This window comes from Mytilus galloprovincialis, chromosome 7 (assembly GCF_965363235.1).
Source record: "Mytilus galloprovincialis chromosome 7, xbMytGall1.hap1.1, whole genome shotgun sequence".
In the NCBI taxonomy this organism is placed as follows: Eukaryota; Metazoa; Mollusca; class Bivalvia; order Mytilida; family Mytilidae; genus Mytilus; species Mytilus galloprovincialis.
This window is the reverse complement of record NC_134844.1, coordinates 20,148,488-20,165,260: the sequence shown is the minus strand read 5'-3', so window position 1 is coordinate 20,165,260 and position 16,773 is coordinate 20,148,488.

Here is a 16,773-nt window from a genome sequence, read left to right as displayed (position 1 = left end):
AATGTATACAGCCATGTATCACCATCATTGCTGGTGATCCGATGGATAAATCTGTGTTGAGTTGTCACTGACTCAGACTTTCTTATATAAGTGACAAATCAGGAAAAGTCGCTTAGTTAAGGAGTTTAATGGACCGAAATACCTCACGACTGAAAATTTAAATAAAGATAGAGTTAACATTAGCCCTGAAGAGTTTTCCCACGGTGCAGTTTTTTTTGTAAATTGCGATAAAAGTGTGACTTTCCGATTTTCTTCTTTTTCATTTTCAAAAACGGGAACGTTTATAACTAATTCCCGAATGAAGATATCATCACAAAAGTTGTTTTCAGATGTATGACTAATGTATCAGCTTTAATTTGATATCATCCAAACGTTCTTATCAATATGAACATATAAATTAAGTGAATTGGACGATTTTCAAATGTTTATGTCATTTTTTACAATCTTACCGTCTGACAAAGTATATAACATTTCTTATATATATCACCAGTGGTACATTTTCACAAAAAAATAGTATAATAATCAATATGCAAGAAGTTTTAATACCTAGAATTTCAAAAAAGCATGAAAATTAAGTTTTTAGGGCCGTTTACCTTAGTAGCAACATACCAACTTCACCTGCATATGGAATATACATTTCCCAACTTATTCGGTATTCAAGAGCTTGCAGCTCCTACTCAGACTTTGTAATACGACACCAGTGTCTGAGCAGAAAGTTGATGAACCAGGGGTATGTCAAAGAACGTCTCGTCCTTTTTCTAAAAAAGTTCATAGGAAGGTACCCAGAACTTGTTGATAAATATTCCGTATCAACTTCACAAATAATACACGATGGTCTTGAAGTTATAGATTTTGCGTACTGACGTTGTTTATCATCTTAATTACGTGTTATATTATCCTTTTATTTGTCTTGATTAATATTACTTTTACTGTTGTCTGTTTTTAGAGATATCCTTTTGACGTAACTCTGTGCTTATGTATCCCATCATACTTTGAACGACAAAATTATTTTATGATGTGACTCTGTACCTATGTATCTTGTCATACTTTGAATGACAAAATTATTTTATGATATGACTCTGTACCTATGTATCTTGTCATACTTTGAATGACAAAATTATTTTATTCATTAATATTACTTTTACTGTTAACCTACTTTTTTTGTGATATACATTTTACGTGACTCTGTACTTATGTATAACGTCATACTTTGAACCACACTATTATTTTATTTATTATTATTACTTTAACTGCTAAGTCAGTGTTTGTTATATCTATTTTGCGTGACTGTATTTATGCATCCCGTCATACTTTGAACGACAAAATTATTTCATGTCTACCTGGGCGAATTTCAAACGCGCAATTTTACACCAGTACCCATACCCTCCTTCCTTGATGGGTGCATTTTACATAGACAAATATAATCGTATAATATAATCAAAATGAGGATGTTAATTTGATGTATGCCTTTTTGTGCTTCTTCGTTACATTTGTTGTTTTTATAGTGATTAAGATGATAACACAATGTTGACTGCTGTACCCCTATTTTTGACATTTTTACCTATTATGTCTGTTTGCTTTGTTCACGCATCGGTGACTATATAACGGAATTTGATGCGACTGTCATACAAGTGAGAGGTTTAGCTAGCTATAAAACCAGGTTCAATCCACCATTTTCTACATTTGAAAATGCCTGTACCAAGTCAGGAATATGACAGTTCTTGTCCATTCGTTTTTGATGCGTTTTGTTATTTGATTTTGCCATGTGATTATGGACTTTCCGAATTGATTTTCCTCTGAGTTCAGTATTTTTGTGATTTTACTTTTTATAATACTTATCATATAGCAGTTTTACTATTCGATTTTCACCTCAATAAGTCGTGTTGCTTTCCCTTTTCCTATTTTCCCTGACTTGTGATTTGCTGTGTTTTTACAGAAAATAAAACTGTATTTTCTTTATTTTCATTTATAATAAGACATATTTTTATCAATGTCTATGTCTAGTTTTTGACTAAGTATACAGATTTTATATGTTAGTGTTTTTTTATGTGTTTTATTTCTTGTTGATTTTGTTGAATAAACTAATTTTAAACCACATTGGTACACCCCCGAAATAACTCGGAAAATAATGGACACGAGTCCTGTTAAGTTTGCCCACTCAGTTCCAAAAAAGAGTAAGCTTAAGGTAGCAATACACAGTTAGGAAAAAAACTTAAAATTGACACTCATAATTTTTAAACACCCTCTTTCCCCTTCTGTCTTACAAAGAAGGCTTTATATGTGTGTTATGCATGTATATACTTATAGAAAGAGAATCTTCCATAGATTTCATTTCTAATGGTCATAAGGGTGAACTATAATCCCTCTTGGGTGTAACCATGGCAACAATCTGCATTTCTTCGATACAAAATATAGCAAAAAAGGGGGGTGAACATGTCACAAAAGTCTCCAAAATTTGATCTACAGGAAAATTTCAATCAATTACAGTAATACCTTTCCTGAATCCATAGGTTTATATCTATCAAGTGGTCCCAAAAAAATCATATGCTTATCTGCTCGTTTTTCCATAAAATTGAATTGAAAAGATCGAGCGCAAAATCTTTGTTGATAAACACTACAATAATGTATGGACCTATGAACGGTACGGATAGGAAAATACGGACTGTCAATCATATAAATGGCCTATAAAACATGTTAAAAACAATCTTAATGTTCATATAAACCCACTAAGAAGGCTATATTATTCTTCAATTATCTAAAAATCAATTTTATTGTACAAAAACTTTCATATTTAAAAAATTCACAGGGGCCATAATGCGAAACTAAACTTCTAACTGTGTATTGCTACCTTAAGGATTAACATTTTTTTTCCCAATTCCACTTTAAATGGATTTCTGTTTTCTACTAGCTAAAACGAGCAAATTGGCCTGCTAGTTTTGAAAATCGGTTCAGAAATAAATATTTTATGAAGGTTAGCAGATGACACTGAAATGCAACAAAAAAGTGATTTTATGAAACATGCCATGTCAAAGTGCATTTTCTCCTTTTTTAGTCAAATTTCTAAAACTATACCTTCTAAGCCTGTCTTTTCTTGTTTAAAAACTTAAATTAACCTTAACAGTAGACAGATTTTACAAGTTAAAGCTATTTTAAAGCTCTAGAATGTCAATTTTGTTGTGTATTACCATACCAAAGCCTTGGTTAAAATTTAGTAAATACTGAATTCATTTATAATAGCGGGAAAAAATTTAGGCTTAATTCATGCTAAATTGTGACTTTATACTTGCTAAAATAATAAATTTGATTTAGTCGCATGAAAAAATATAAAGCGTTCCCTTCTAAGGTTTCTACATAACGCGCAATCTTCTTTTCCAAGGGGTAGCCAATAAAGTTTCAATTTATGACGGAACCAAGTCTTTGTGTCAAAATGTCTATATTGGTTGCTAAGGACAATAAACAACAAAACTAGCATATATTGTCATTCTAAAGGTTGTTTCTCCCTCAGAATTGTATCTATAACCTAGTTATCAATAGATTTGTGGTATGATTTGTCTAAAAAAAAGCAATTCTTTGCTTTGTCAAATGCCATAAGGTAGCAATACACAGTTAGGAAAAAAACTTAAAATTGACACTCATAATTTTTAAACACCCTCTTTCCCCTTCTGTCTTACAAAGAAGGCTTTATATGTGTGTTATGCATGTATATACTTATAGAAAGAGAATCTTCCATAGATTTCATTTCTAATGGTCATAAGGGTGAACTATAATCCCTCTTGGGTGTAACCATGGCAACAATCTGCATTTCTTCGATACAAAATATAGCAAAAAAGGGGGGTGAACATGTCACAAAAGTCTCCAAAATTTGGTCTACAGGAAAATTTCAATCAATTACAGTAATACCTTTCCTGAATCCATAGGTTTATATCTATCAAGTGGTCCCAAAAAAATCATATGCTTATCTGCTCGTTTTTCCATAAAATTGAATTGAAAAGATCGAGCGCAAAATCTTTGTTGATAAACACTACAATAATGTATGGACCTATGAACGGTACGGATAGGAAAATACGGACTGTCAATCATATAAATGGCCTATAAAACATGTTAAAAACAATCTTAATGTTCATATAAACCCACTAAGAAGGCTATATTATTCTTCAATTATCTAAAAATCAATTTTATTGTACAAAAACTTTCATATTTAAAAAATTCACAGGGGCCATAATGCGAAACTAAACTTCTAACTGTGTATTGCTACCTTAAGGATTAACATTTTTTTTCCCAATTCCACTTTAAATGGATTTCTGTTTTCTACTAGCTAAAACGAGCAAATTGGCCTGCTAGTTTTGAAAATCGGTTCAGAAATAAATATTTTATGAAGGTTAGCAGATGACACTGAAATGCAACAAAAAAGTGATTTTATGAAACATGCCATGTCAAAGTGCATTTTCTCCTTTTTTAGTCAAATTTCTAAAACTATACCTTCTAAGCCTGTCTTTTCTTGTTTAAAAACTTAAATTAACCTTAACAGTAGACAGATTTTACAAGTTAAAGCTATTTTAAAGCTCTAGAATGTCAATTTTGTTGTGTATTACCATACCAAAGCCTTGGTTAAAATTTAGTAAATACTGAATTCATTTATAATAGCGGGAAAAAATTTAGGCTTAATTCATGCTAAATTGTGACTTTATACTTGCTAAAATAATAAATTTGATTTAGTCGCATGAAAAAATATAAAGCGTTCCCTTCTAAGGTTTCTACATAACGCGCAATCTTCTTTTCCAAGGGGTAGCCAATAAAGTTTCAATTTATGACGGAACCAAGTCTTTGTGTCAAAATGTCTATATTGGTTGCTAAGGACAATAAACAACAAAACTAGCATATATTGTCATTCTAAAGGTTGTTTCTCCCTCAGAATTGTATCTATAACCTAGTTATCAATAGATTTGTGGTATGATTTGTCTAAAAAAAAGCAATTCTTTGCTTTGTCAAATGCCATAAGGTAGCAATACACAGTTAGGAAAAAAACTTAAAATTGACACTCATAATTTTTAAACACCCTCTTTCCCCTTCTGTCTTACAAAGAAGGCTTTATATGTGTGTTATGCATGTATATACTTATAGAAAGAGAATCTTCCATAGATTTCATTTCTAATGGTCATAAGGGTGAACTATAATCCCTCTTGGGTGTAACCATGGCAACAATCTGCATTTCTTCGATACAAAATATAGCAAAAAAGGGGGGTGAACATGTCACAAAAGTCTCCAAAATTTGGTCTACAGGAAAATTTCAATCAATTACAGTAATACCTTTCCTGAATCCATAGGTTTATATCTATCAAGTGGTCCCAAAAAAATCATATGCTTATCTGCTCGTTTTTCCATAAAATTGAATTGAAAAGATCGAGCGCAAAATCTTTGTTGATAAACACTACAATAATGTATGGACCTATGAACGGTACGGATAGGAAAATACGGACTGTCAATCATATAAATGGCCTATAAAACATGTTAAAAACAATCTTAATGTTCATATAAACCCACTAAGAAGGCTATATTATTCTTCAATTATCTAAAAATCAATTTTATTGTACAAAAACTTTCATATTTAAAAAATTCACAGGGGCCATAATGCGAAACTAAACTTCTAACTGTGTATTGCTACCTTAAGGATTAACATTTTTTTTCCCAATTCCACTTTAAATGGATTTCTGTTTTCTACTAGCTAAAACGAGCAAATTGGCCTGCTAGTTTTGAAAATCGGTTCAGAAATAAATATTTTATGAAGGTTAGCAGATGACACTGAAATGCAACAAAAAAGTGATTTTATGAAACATGCCATGTCAAAGTGCATTTTCTCCTTTTTTAGTCAAATTTCTAAAACTATACCTTCTAAGCCTGTCTTTTCTTGTTTAAAAACTTAAATTAACCTTAACAGTAGACAGATTTTACAAGTTAAAGCTATTTTAAAGCTCTAGAATGTCAATTTTGTTGTGTATTACCATACCAAAGCCTTGGTTAAAATTTAGTAAATACTGAATTCATTTATAATAGCGGGAAAAAATTTAGGCTTAATTCATGCTAAATTGTGACTTTATACTTGCTAAAATAATAAATTTGATTTAGTCGCATGAAAAAATATAAAGCGTTCCCTTCTAAGGTTTCTACATAACGCGCAATCTTCTTTTCCAAGGGGTAGCCAATAAAGTTTCAATTTATGACGGAACCAAGTCTTTGTGTCAAAATGTCTATATTGGTTGCTAAGGACAATAAACAACAAAACTAGCATATATTGTCATTCTAAAGGTTGTTTCTCCCTCAGAATTGTATCTATAACCTAGTTATCAATAGATTTGTGGTATGATTTGTCTAAAAAAAAGCAATTCTTTGCTTTGTCAAATGCCATAAGGTAGCAATACACAGTTAGGAAAAAAACTTAAAATTGACACTCATAATTTTTAAACACCCTCTTTCCCCTTCTGTCTTACAAAGAAGGCTTTATATGTGTGTTATGCATGTATATACTTATAGAAAGAGAATCTTCCATAGATTTCATTTCTAATGGTCATAAGGGTGAACTATAATCCCTCTTGGGTGTAACCATGGCAACAATCTGCATTTCTTCGATACAAAATATAGCAAAAAAGGGGGGTGAACATGTCACAAAAGTCTCCAAAATTTGGTCTACAGGAAAATTTCAATCAATTACAGTAATACCTTTCCTGAATCCATAGGTTTATATCTATCAAGTGGTCCCAAAAAAATCATATGCTTATCTGCTCGTTTTTCCATAAAATTGAATTGAAAAGATCGAGCGCAAAATCTTTGTTGATAAACACTACAATAATGTATGGACCTATGAACGGTACGGATAGGAAAATACGGACTGTCAATCATATAAATGGCCTATAAAACATGTTAAAAACAATCTTAATGTTCATATAAACCCACTAAGAAGGCTATATTATTCTTCAATTATCTAAAAATCAATTTTATTGTACAAAAACTTTCATATTTAAAAAATTCACAGGGGCCATAATGCGAAACTAAACTTCTAACTGTGTATTGCTACCTTAAGGATTAACATTTTTTTTCCCAATTCCACTTTAAATGGATTTCTGTTTTCTACTAGCTAAAACGAGCAAATTGGCCTGCTAGTTTTGAAAATCGGTTCAGAAATAAATATTTTATGAAGGTTAGCAGATGACACTGAAATGCAACAAAAAAGTGATTTTATGAAACATGCCATGTCAAAGTGCATTTTCTCCTTTTTTAGTCAAATTTCTAAAACTATACCTTCTAAGCCTGTCTTTTCTTGTTTAAAAACTTAAATTAACCTTAACAGTAGACAGATTTTACAAGTTAAAGCTATTTTAAAGCTCTAGAATGTCAATTTTGTTGTGTATTACCATACCAAAGCCTTGGTTAAAATTTAGTAAATACTGAATTCATTTATAATAGCGGGAAAAAATTTAGGCTTAATTCATGCTAAATTGTGACTTTATACTTGCTAAAATAATAAATTTGATTTAGTCGCATGAAAAAATATAAAGCGTTCCCTTCTAAGGTTTCTACATAACGCGCAATCTTCTTTTCCAAGGGGTAGCCAATAAAGTTTCAATTTATGACGGAACCAAGTCTTTGTGTCAAAATGTCTATATTGGTTGCTAAGGACAATAAACAACAAAACTAGCATATATTGTCATTCTAAAGGTTGTTTCTCCCTCAGAATTGTATCTATAACCTAGTTATCAATAGATTTGTGGTATGATTTGTCTAAAAAAAAGCAATTCTTTGCTTTGTCAAATGCCATAAGGATTAACATTTTTTTTCCCAATTCCACTTTAAATGGATTTCTGTTTTCTACTAGCTAAAACGAGCAAATTGGCCTGCTAGTTTTGAAAATCGGTTCAGAAATAAATATTTTATGAAGGTTAGCAGATGACACTGAAATGCAACAAAAAAGTGATTTTATGAAACATGCCATGTCAAAGTGCATTTTCTCCTTTTTTAGTCAAATTTCTAAAACTATACCTTCTAAGCCTGTCTTTTCTTGTTTAAAAACTTAAATTAACCTTAACAGTAGACAGATTTTACAAGTTAAAGCTATTTTAAAGCTCTAGAATGTCAATTTTGTTGTGTATTACCATACCAAAGCCTTGGTTAAAATTTAGTAAATACTGAATTCATTTATAATAGCGGGAAAAAATTTAGGCTTAATTCATGCTAAATTGTGACTTTATACTTGCTAAAATAATAAATTTGATTTAGTCGCATGAAAAAATATAAAGCGTTCCCTTCTAAGGTTTCTACATAACGCGCAATCTTCTTTTCCAAGGGGTAGCCAATAAAGTTTCAATTTATGACGGAACCAAGTCTTTGTGTCAAAATGTCTATATTGGTTGCTAAGGACAATAAACAACAAAACTAGCATATATTGTCATTCTAAAGGTTGTTTCTCCCTCAGAATTGTATCTATAACCTAGTTATCAATAGATTTGTGGTATGATTTGTCTAAAAAAAAGCAATTCTTTGCTTTGTCAAATGCCATAAGGTAGCAATACACAGTTAGGAAAAAAACTTAAAATTGACACTCATAATTTTTAAACACCCTCTTTCCCCTTCTGTCTTACAAAGAAGGCTTTATATGTGTGTTATGCATGTATATACTTATAGAAAGAGAATCTTCCATAGATTTCATTTCTAATGGTCATAAGGGTGAACTATAATCCCTCTTGGGTGTAACCATGGCAACAATCTGCATTTCTTCGATACAAAATATAGCAAAAAAGGGGGGTGAACATGTCACAAAAGTCTCCAAAATTTGGTCTACAGGAAAATTTCAATCAATTACAGTAATACCTTTCCTGAATCCATAGGTTTATATCTATCAAGTGGTCCCAAAAAAATCATATGCTTATCTGCTCGTTTTTCCATAAAATTGAATTGAAAAGATCGAGCGCAAAATCTTTGTTGATAAACACTACAATAATGTATGGACCTATGAACGGTACGGATAGGAAAATACGGACTGTCAATCATATAAATGGCCTATAAAACATGTTAAAAACAATCTTAATGTTCATATAAACCCACTAAGAAGGCTATATTATTCTTCAATTATCTAAAAATCAATTTTATTGTACAAAAACTTTCATATTTAAAAAATTCACAGGGGCCATAATGCGAAACTAAACTTCTAACTGTGTATTGCTACCTTAAGGATTAACATTTTTTTTCCCAATTCCACTTTAAATGGATTTCTGTTTTCTACTAGCTAAAACGAGCAAATTGGCCTGCTAGTTTTGAAAATCGGTTCAGAAATAAATATTTTATGAAGGTTAGCAGATGACACTGAAATGCAACAAAAAAGTGATTTTATGAAACATGCCATGTCAAAGTGCATTTTCTCCTTTTTTAGTCAAATTTCTAAAACTATACCTTCTAAGCCTGTCTTTTCTTGTTTAAAAACTTAAATTAACCTTAACAGTAGACAGATTTTACAAGTTAAAGCTATTTTAAAGCTCTAGAATGTCAATTTTGTTGTGTATTACCATACCAAAGCCTTGGTTAAAATTTAGTAAATACTGAATTCATTTATAATAGCGGGAAAAAATTTAGGCTTAATTCATGCTAAATTGTGACTTTATACTTGCTAAAATAATAAATTTGATTTAGTCGCATGAAAAAATATAAAGCGTTCCCTTCTAAGGTTTCTACATAACGCGCAATCTTCTTTTCCAAGGGGTAGCCAATAAAGTTTCAATTTATGACGGAACCAAGTCTTTGTGTCAAAATGTCTATATTGGTTGCTAAGGACAATAAACAACAAAACTAGCATATATTGTCATTCTAAAGGTTGTTTCTCCCTCAGAATTGTATCTATAACCTAGTTATCAATAGATTTGTGGTATGATTTGTCTAAAAAAAAGCAATTCTTTGCTTTGTCAAATGCCATAAGGTAGCAATACACAGTTAGGAAAAAAACTTAAAATTGACACTCATAATTTTTAAACACCCTCTTTCCCCTTCTGTCTTACAAAGAAGGCTTTATATGTGTGTTATGCATGTATATACTTATAGAAAGAGAATCTTCCATAGATTTCATTTCTAATGGTCATAAGGGTGAACTATAATCCCTCTTGGGTGTAACCATGGCAACAATCTGCATTTCTTCGATACAAAATATAGCAAAAAAGGGGGGTGAACATGTCACAAAAGTCTCCAAAATTTGGTCTACAGGAAAATTTCAATCAATTACAGTAATACCTTTCCTGAATCCATAGGTTTATATCTATCAAGTGGTCCCAAAAAAATCATATGCTTATCTGCTCGTTTTTCCATAAAATTGAATTGAAAAGATCGAGCGCAAAATCTTTGTTGATAAACACTACAATAATGTATGGACCTATGAACGGTACGGATAGGAAAATACGGACTGTCAATCATATAAATGGCCTATAAAACATGTTAAAAACAATCTTAATGTTCATATAAACCCACTAAGAAGGCTATATTATTCTTCAATTATCTAAAAATCAATTTTATTGTACAAAAACTTTCATATTTAAAAAATTCACAGGGGCCATAATGCGAAACTAAACTTCTAACTGTGTATTGCTACCTTAAGGATTAACATTTTTTTTCCCAATTCCACTTTAAATGGATTTCTGTTTTCTACTAGCTAAAACGAGCAAATTGGCCTGCTAGTTTTGAAAATCGGTTCAGAAATAAATATTTTATGAAGGTTAGCAGATGACACTGAAATGCAACAAAAAAGTGATTTTATGAAACATGCCATGTCAAAGTGCATTTTCTCCTTTTTTAGTCAAATTTCTAAAACTATACCTTCTAAGCCTGTCTTTTCTTGTTTAAAAACTTAAATTAACCTTAACAGTAGACAGATTTTACAAGTTAAAGCTATTTTAAAGCTCTAGAATGTCAATTTTGTTGTGTATTACCATACCAAAGCCTTGGTTAAAATTTAGTAAATACTGAATTCATTTATAATAGCGGGAAAAAATTTAGGCTTAATTCATGCTAAATTGTGACTTTATACTTGCTAAAATAATAAATTTGATTTAGTCGCATGAAAAAATATAAAGCGTTCCCTTCTAAGGTTTCTACATAACGCGCAATCTTCTTTTCCAAGGGGTAGCCAATAAAGTTTCAATTTATGACGGAACCAAGTCTTTGTGTCAAAATGTCTATATTGGTTGCTAAGGACAATAAACAACAAAACTAGCATATATTGTCATTCTAAAGGTTGTTTCTCCCTCAGAATTGTATCTATAACCTAGTTATCAATAGATTTGTGGTATGATTTGTCTAAAAAAAAGCAATTCTTTGCTTTGTCAAATGCCATAAGGTAGCAATACACAGTTAGGAAAAAAACTTAAAATTGACACTCATAATTTTTAAACACCCTCTTTCCCCTTCTGTCTTACAAAGAAGGCTTTATATGTGTGTTATGCATGTATATACTTATAGAAAGAGAATCTTCCATAGATTTCATTTCTAATGGTCATAAGGGTGAACTATAATCCCTCTTGGGTGTAACCATGGCAACAATCTGCATTTCTTCGATACAAAATATAGCAAAAAAGGGGGGTGAACATGTCACAAAAGTCTCCAAAATTTGGTCTACAGGAAAATTTCAATCAATTACAGTAATACCTTTCCTGAATCCATAGGTTTATATCTATCAAGTGGTCCCAAAAAAATCATATGCTTATCTGCTCGTTTTTCCATAAAATTGAATTGAAAAGATCGAGCGCAAAATCTTTGTTGATAAACACTACAATAATGTATGGACCTATGAACGGTACGGATAGGAAAATACGGACTGTCAATCATATAAATGGCCTATAAAACATGTTAAAAACAATCTTAATGTTCATATAAACCCACTAAGAAGGCTATATTATTCTTCAATTATCTAAAAATCAATTTTATTGTACAAAAACTTTCATATTTAAAAAATTCACAGGGGCCATAATGCGAAACTAAACTTCTAACTGTGTATTGCTACCTTAAGGATTAACATTTTTTTTCCCAATTCCACTTTAAATGGATTTCTGTTTTCTACTAGCTAAAACGAGCAAATTGGCCTGCTAGTTTTGAAAATCGGTTCAGAAATAAATATTTTATGAAGGTTAGCAGATGACACTGAAATGCAACAAAAAAGTGATTTTATGAAACATGCCATGTCAAAGTGCATTTTCTCCTTTTTTAGTCAAATTTCTAAAACTATACCTTCTAAGCCTGTCTTTTCTTGTTTAAAAACTTAAATTAACCTTAACAGTAGACAGATTTTACAAGTTAAAGCTATTTTAAAGCTCTAGAATGTCAATTTTGTTGTGTATTACCATACCAAAGCCTTGGTTAAAATTTAGTAAATACTGAATTCATTTATAATAGCGGGAAAAAATTTAGGCTTAATTCATGCTAAATTGTGACTTTATACTTGCTAAAATAATAAATTTGATTTAGTCGCATGAAAAAATATAAAGCGTTCCCTTCTAAGGTTTCTACATAACGCGCAATCTTCTTTTCCAAGGGGTAGCCAATAAAGTTTCAATTTATGACGGAACCAAGTCTTTGTGTCAAAATGTCTATATTGGTTGCTAAGGACAATAAACAACAAAACTAGCATATATTGTCATTCTAAAGGTTGTTTCTCCCTCAGAATTGTATCTATAACCTAGTTATCAATAGATTTGTGGTATGATTTGTCTAAAAAAAAGCAATTCTTTGCTTTGTCAAATGCCATAAGGTAGCAATACACAGTTAGGAAAAAAACTTAAAATTGACACTCATAATTTTTAAACACCCTCTTTCCCCTTCTGTCTTACAAAGAAGGCTTTATATGTGTGTTATGCATGTATATACTTATAGAAAGAGAATCTTCCATAGATTTCATTTCTAATGGTCATAAGGGTGAACTATAATCCCTCTTGGGTGTAACCATGGCAACAATCTGCATTTCTTCGATACAAAATATAGCAAAAAAGGGGGGTGAACATGTCACAAAAGTCTCCAAAATTTGGTCTACAGGAAAATTTCAATCAATTACAGTAATACCTTTCCTGAATCCATAGGTTTATATCTATCAAGTGGTCCCAAAAAAATCATATGCTTATCTGCTCGTTTTTCCATAAAATTGAATTGAAAAGATCGAGCGCAAAATCTTTGTTGATAAACACTACAATAATGTATGGACCTATGAACGGTACGGATAGGAAAATACGGACTGTCAATCATATAAATGGCCTATAAAACATGTTAAAAACAATCTTAATGTTCATATAAACCCACTAAGAAGGCTATATTATTCTTCAATTATCTAAAAATCAATTTTATTGTACAAAAACTTTCATATTTAAAAAATTCACAGGGGCCATAATGCGAAACTAAACTTCTAACTGTGTATTGCTACCTTAAGGATTAACATTTTTTTTCCCAATTCCACTTTAAATGGATTTCTGTTTTCTACTAGCTAAAACGAGCAAATTGGCCTGCTAGTTTTGAAAATCGGTTCAGAAATAAATATTTTATGAAGGTTAGCAGATGACACTGAAATGCAACAAAAAAGTGATTTTATGAAACATGCCATGTCAAAGTGCATTTTCTCCTTTTTTAGTCAAATTTCTAAAACTATACCTTCTAAGCCTGTCTTTTCTTGTTTAAAAACTTAAATTAACCTTAACAGTAGACAGATTTTACAAGTTAAAGCTATTTTAAAGCTCTAGAATGTCAATTTTGTTGTGTATTACCATACCAAAGCCTTGGTTAAAATTTAGTAAATACTGAATTCATTTATAATAGCGGGAAAAAATTTAGGCTTAATTCATGCTAAATTGTGACTTTATACTTGCTAAAATAATAAATTTGATTTAGTCGCATGAAAAAATATAAAGCGTTCCCTTCTAAGGTTTCTACATAACGCGCAATCTTCTTTTCCAAGGGGTAGCCAATAAAGTTTCAATTTATGACGGAACCAAGTCTTTGTGTCAAAATGTCTATATTGGTTGCTAAGGACAATAAACAACAAAACTAGCATATATTGTCATTCTAAAGGTTGTTTCTCCCTCAGAATTGTATCTATAACCTAGTTATCAATAGATTTGTGGTATGATTTGTCTAAAAAAAAGCAATTCTTTGCTTTGTCAAATGCCATAAGGTAGCAATACACAGTTAGGAAAAAAACTTAAAATTGACACTCATAATTTTTAAACACCCTCTTTCCCCTTCTGTCTTACAAAGAAGGCTTTATATGTGTGTTATGCATGTATATACTTATAGAAAGAGAATCTTCCATAGATTTCATTTCTAATGGTCATAAGGGTGAACTATAATCCCTCTTGGGTGTAACCATGGCAACAATCTGCATTTCTTCGATACAAAATATAGCAAAAAAGGGGGGTGAACATGTCACAAAAGTCTCCAAAATTTGGTCTACAGGAAAATTTCAATCAATTACAGTAATACCTTTCCTGAATCCATAGGTTTATATCTATCAAGTGGTCCCAAAAAAATCATATGCTTATCTGCTCGTTTTTCCATAAAATTGAATTGAAAAGATCGAGCGCAAAATCTTTGTTGATAAACACTACAATAATGTATGGACCTATGAACGGTACGGATAGGAAAATACGGACTGTCAATCATATAAATGGCCTATAAAACATGTTAAAAACAATCTTAATGTTCATATAAACCCACTAAGAAGGCTATATTATTCTTCAATTATCTAAAAATCAATTTTATTGTACAAAAACTTTCATATTTAAAAAATTCACAGGGGCCATAATGCGAAACTAAACTTCTAACTGTGTATTGCTACCTTAAGGATTAACATTTTTTTTCCCAATTCCACTTTAAATGGATTTCTGTTTTCTACTAGCTAAAACGAGCAAATTGGCCTGCTAGTTTTGAAAATCGGTTCAGAAATAAATATTTTATGAAGGTTAGCAGATGACACTGAAATGCAACAAAAAAGTGATTTTATGAAACATGCCATGTCAAAGTGCATTTTCTCCTTTTTTAGTCAAATTTCTAAAACTATACCTTCTAAGCCTGTCTTTTCTTGTTTAAAAACTTAAATTAACCTTAACAGTAGACAGATTTTACAAGTTAAAGCTATTTTAAAGCTCTAGAATGTCAATTTTGTTGTGTATTACCATACCAAAGCCTTGGTTAAAATTTAGTAAATACTGAATTCATTTATAATAGCGGGAAAAAATTTAGGCTTAATTCATGCTAAATTGTGACTTTATACTTGCTAAAATAATAAATTTGATTTAGTCGCATGAAAAAATATAAAGCGTTCCCTTCTAAGGTTTCTACATAACGCGCAATCTTCTTTTCCAAGGGGTAGCCAATAAAGTTTCAATTTATGACGGAACCAAGTCTTTGTGTCAAAATGTCTATATTGGTTGCTAAGGACAATAAACAACAAAACTAGCATATATTGTCATTCTAAAGGTTGTTTCTCCCTCAGAATTGTATCTATAACCTAGTTATCAATAGATTTGTGGTATGATTTGTCTAAAAAAAAGCAATTCTTTGCTTTGTCAAATGCCATAAGGTAGCAATACACAGTTAGGAAAAAAACTTAAAATTGACACTCATAATTTTTAAACACCCTCTTTCCCCTTCTGTCTTACAAAGAAGGCTTTATATGTGTGTTATGCATGTATATACTTATAGAAAGAGAATCTTCCATAGATTTCATTTCTAATGGTCATAAGGGTGAACTATAATCCCTCTTGGGTGTAACCATGGCAACAATCTGCATTTCTTCGATACAAAATATAGCAAAAAAGGGGGGTGAACATGTCACAAAAGTCTCCAAAATTTGGTCTACAGGAAAATTTCAATCAATTACAGTAATACCTTTCCTGAATCCATAGGTTTATATCTATCAAGTGGTCCCAAAAAAATCATATGCTTATCTGCTCTTTTTTCCATAAAATTGAATTGAAAAGATCGAGCGCAAAATCTTTGTTGATAAACACTACAATAATGTATGGACCTATGAACGGTACGGATAGGAAAATACGGACTGTCAATCATATAAATGGCCTATAAAACATGTTAAAAACAATCTTAATGTTCATATAAACCCACTAAGAAGGCTATATTATTCTTCAATTATCTAAAAATCAATTTTATTGTACAAAAACTTTCATATTTAAAAAATTCACAGGGGCCATAATGCGAAACTAAACTTCTAACTGTGTATTGCTACCTTAAGGATTAACATTTTTTTTCCCAATTCCACTTTAAATGGATTTCTGTTTTCTACTAGCTAAAACGAGCAAATTGGCCTGCTAGTTTTGAAAATCGGTTCAGAAATAAATATTTTATGAAGGTTAGCAGATGACACTGAAATGCAACAAAAAAGTGATTTTATGAAACATGCCATGTCAAAGTGCATTTTCTCCTTTTTTAGTCAAATTTCTAAAACTATACCTTCTAAGCCTGTCTTTTCTTGTTTAAAAACTTAAATTAACCTTAACAGTAGACAGATTTTACAAGTTAAAGCTATTTTAAAGCTCTAGAATGTCAATTTTGTTGTGTATTACCATACCAAAGCCTTGGTTAAAATTTAGTAAATACTGAATTCATTTATAATAGCGGGAAAAAATTTAGGCTTAATTCATGCTAAATTGTGACTTTATACTTGCTAAAATAATAAATTTGATTTAGTCGCATGAAAAAATATAAAGCGTTCCCTTCTAAGGTTTCTACATAACGCGCAATCTTCTTTTC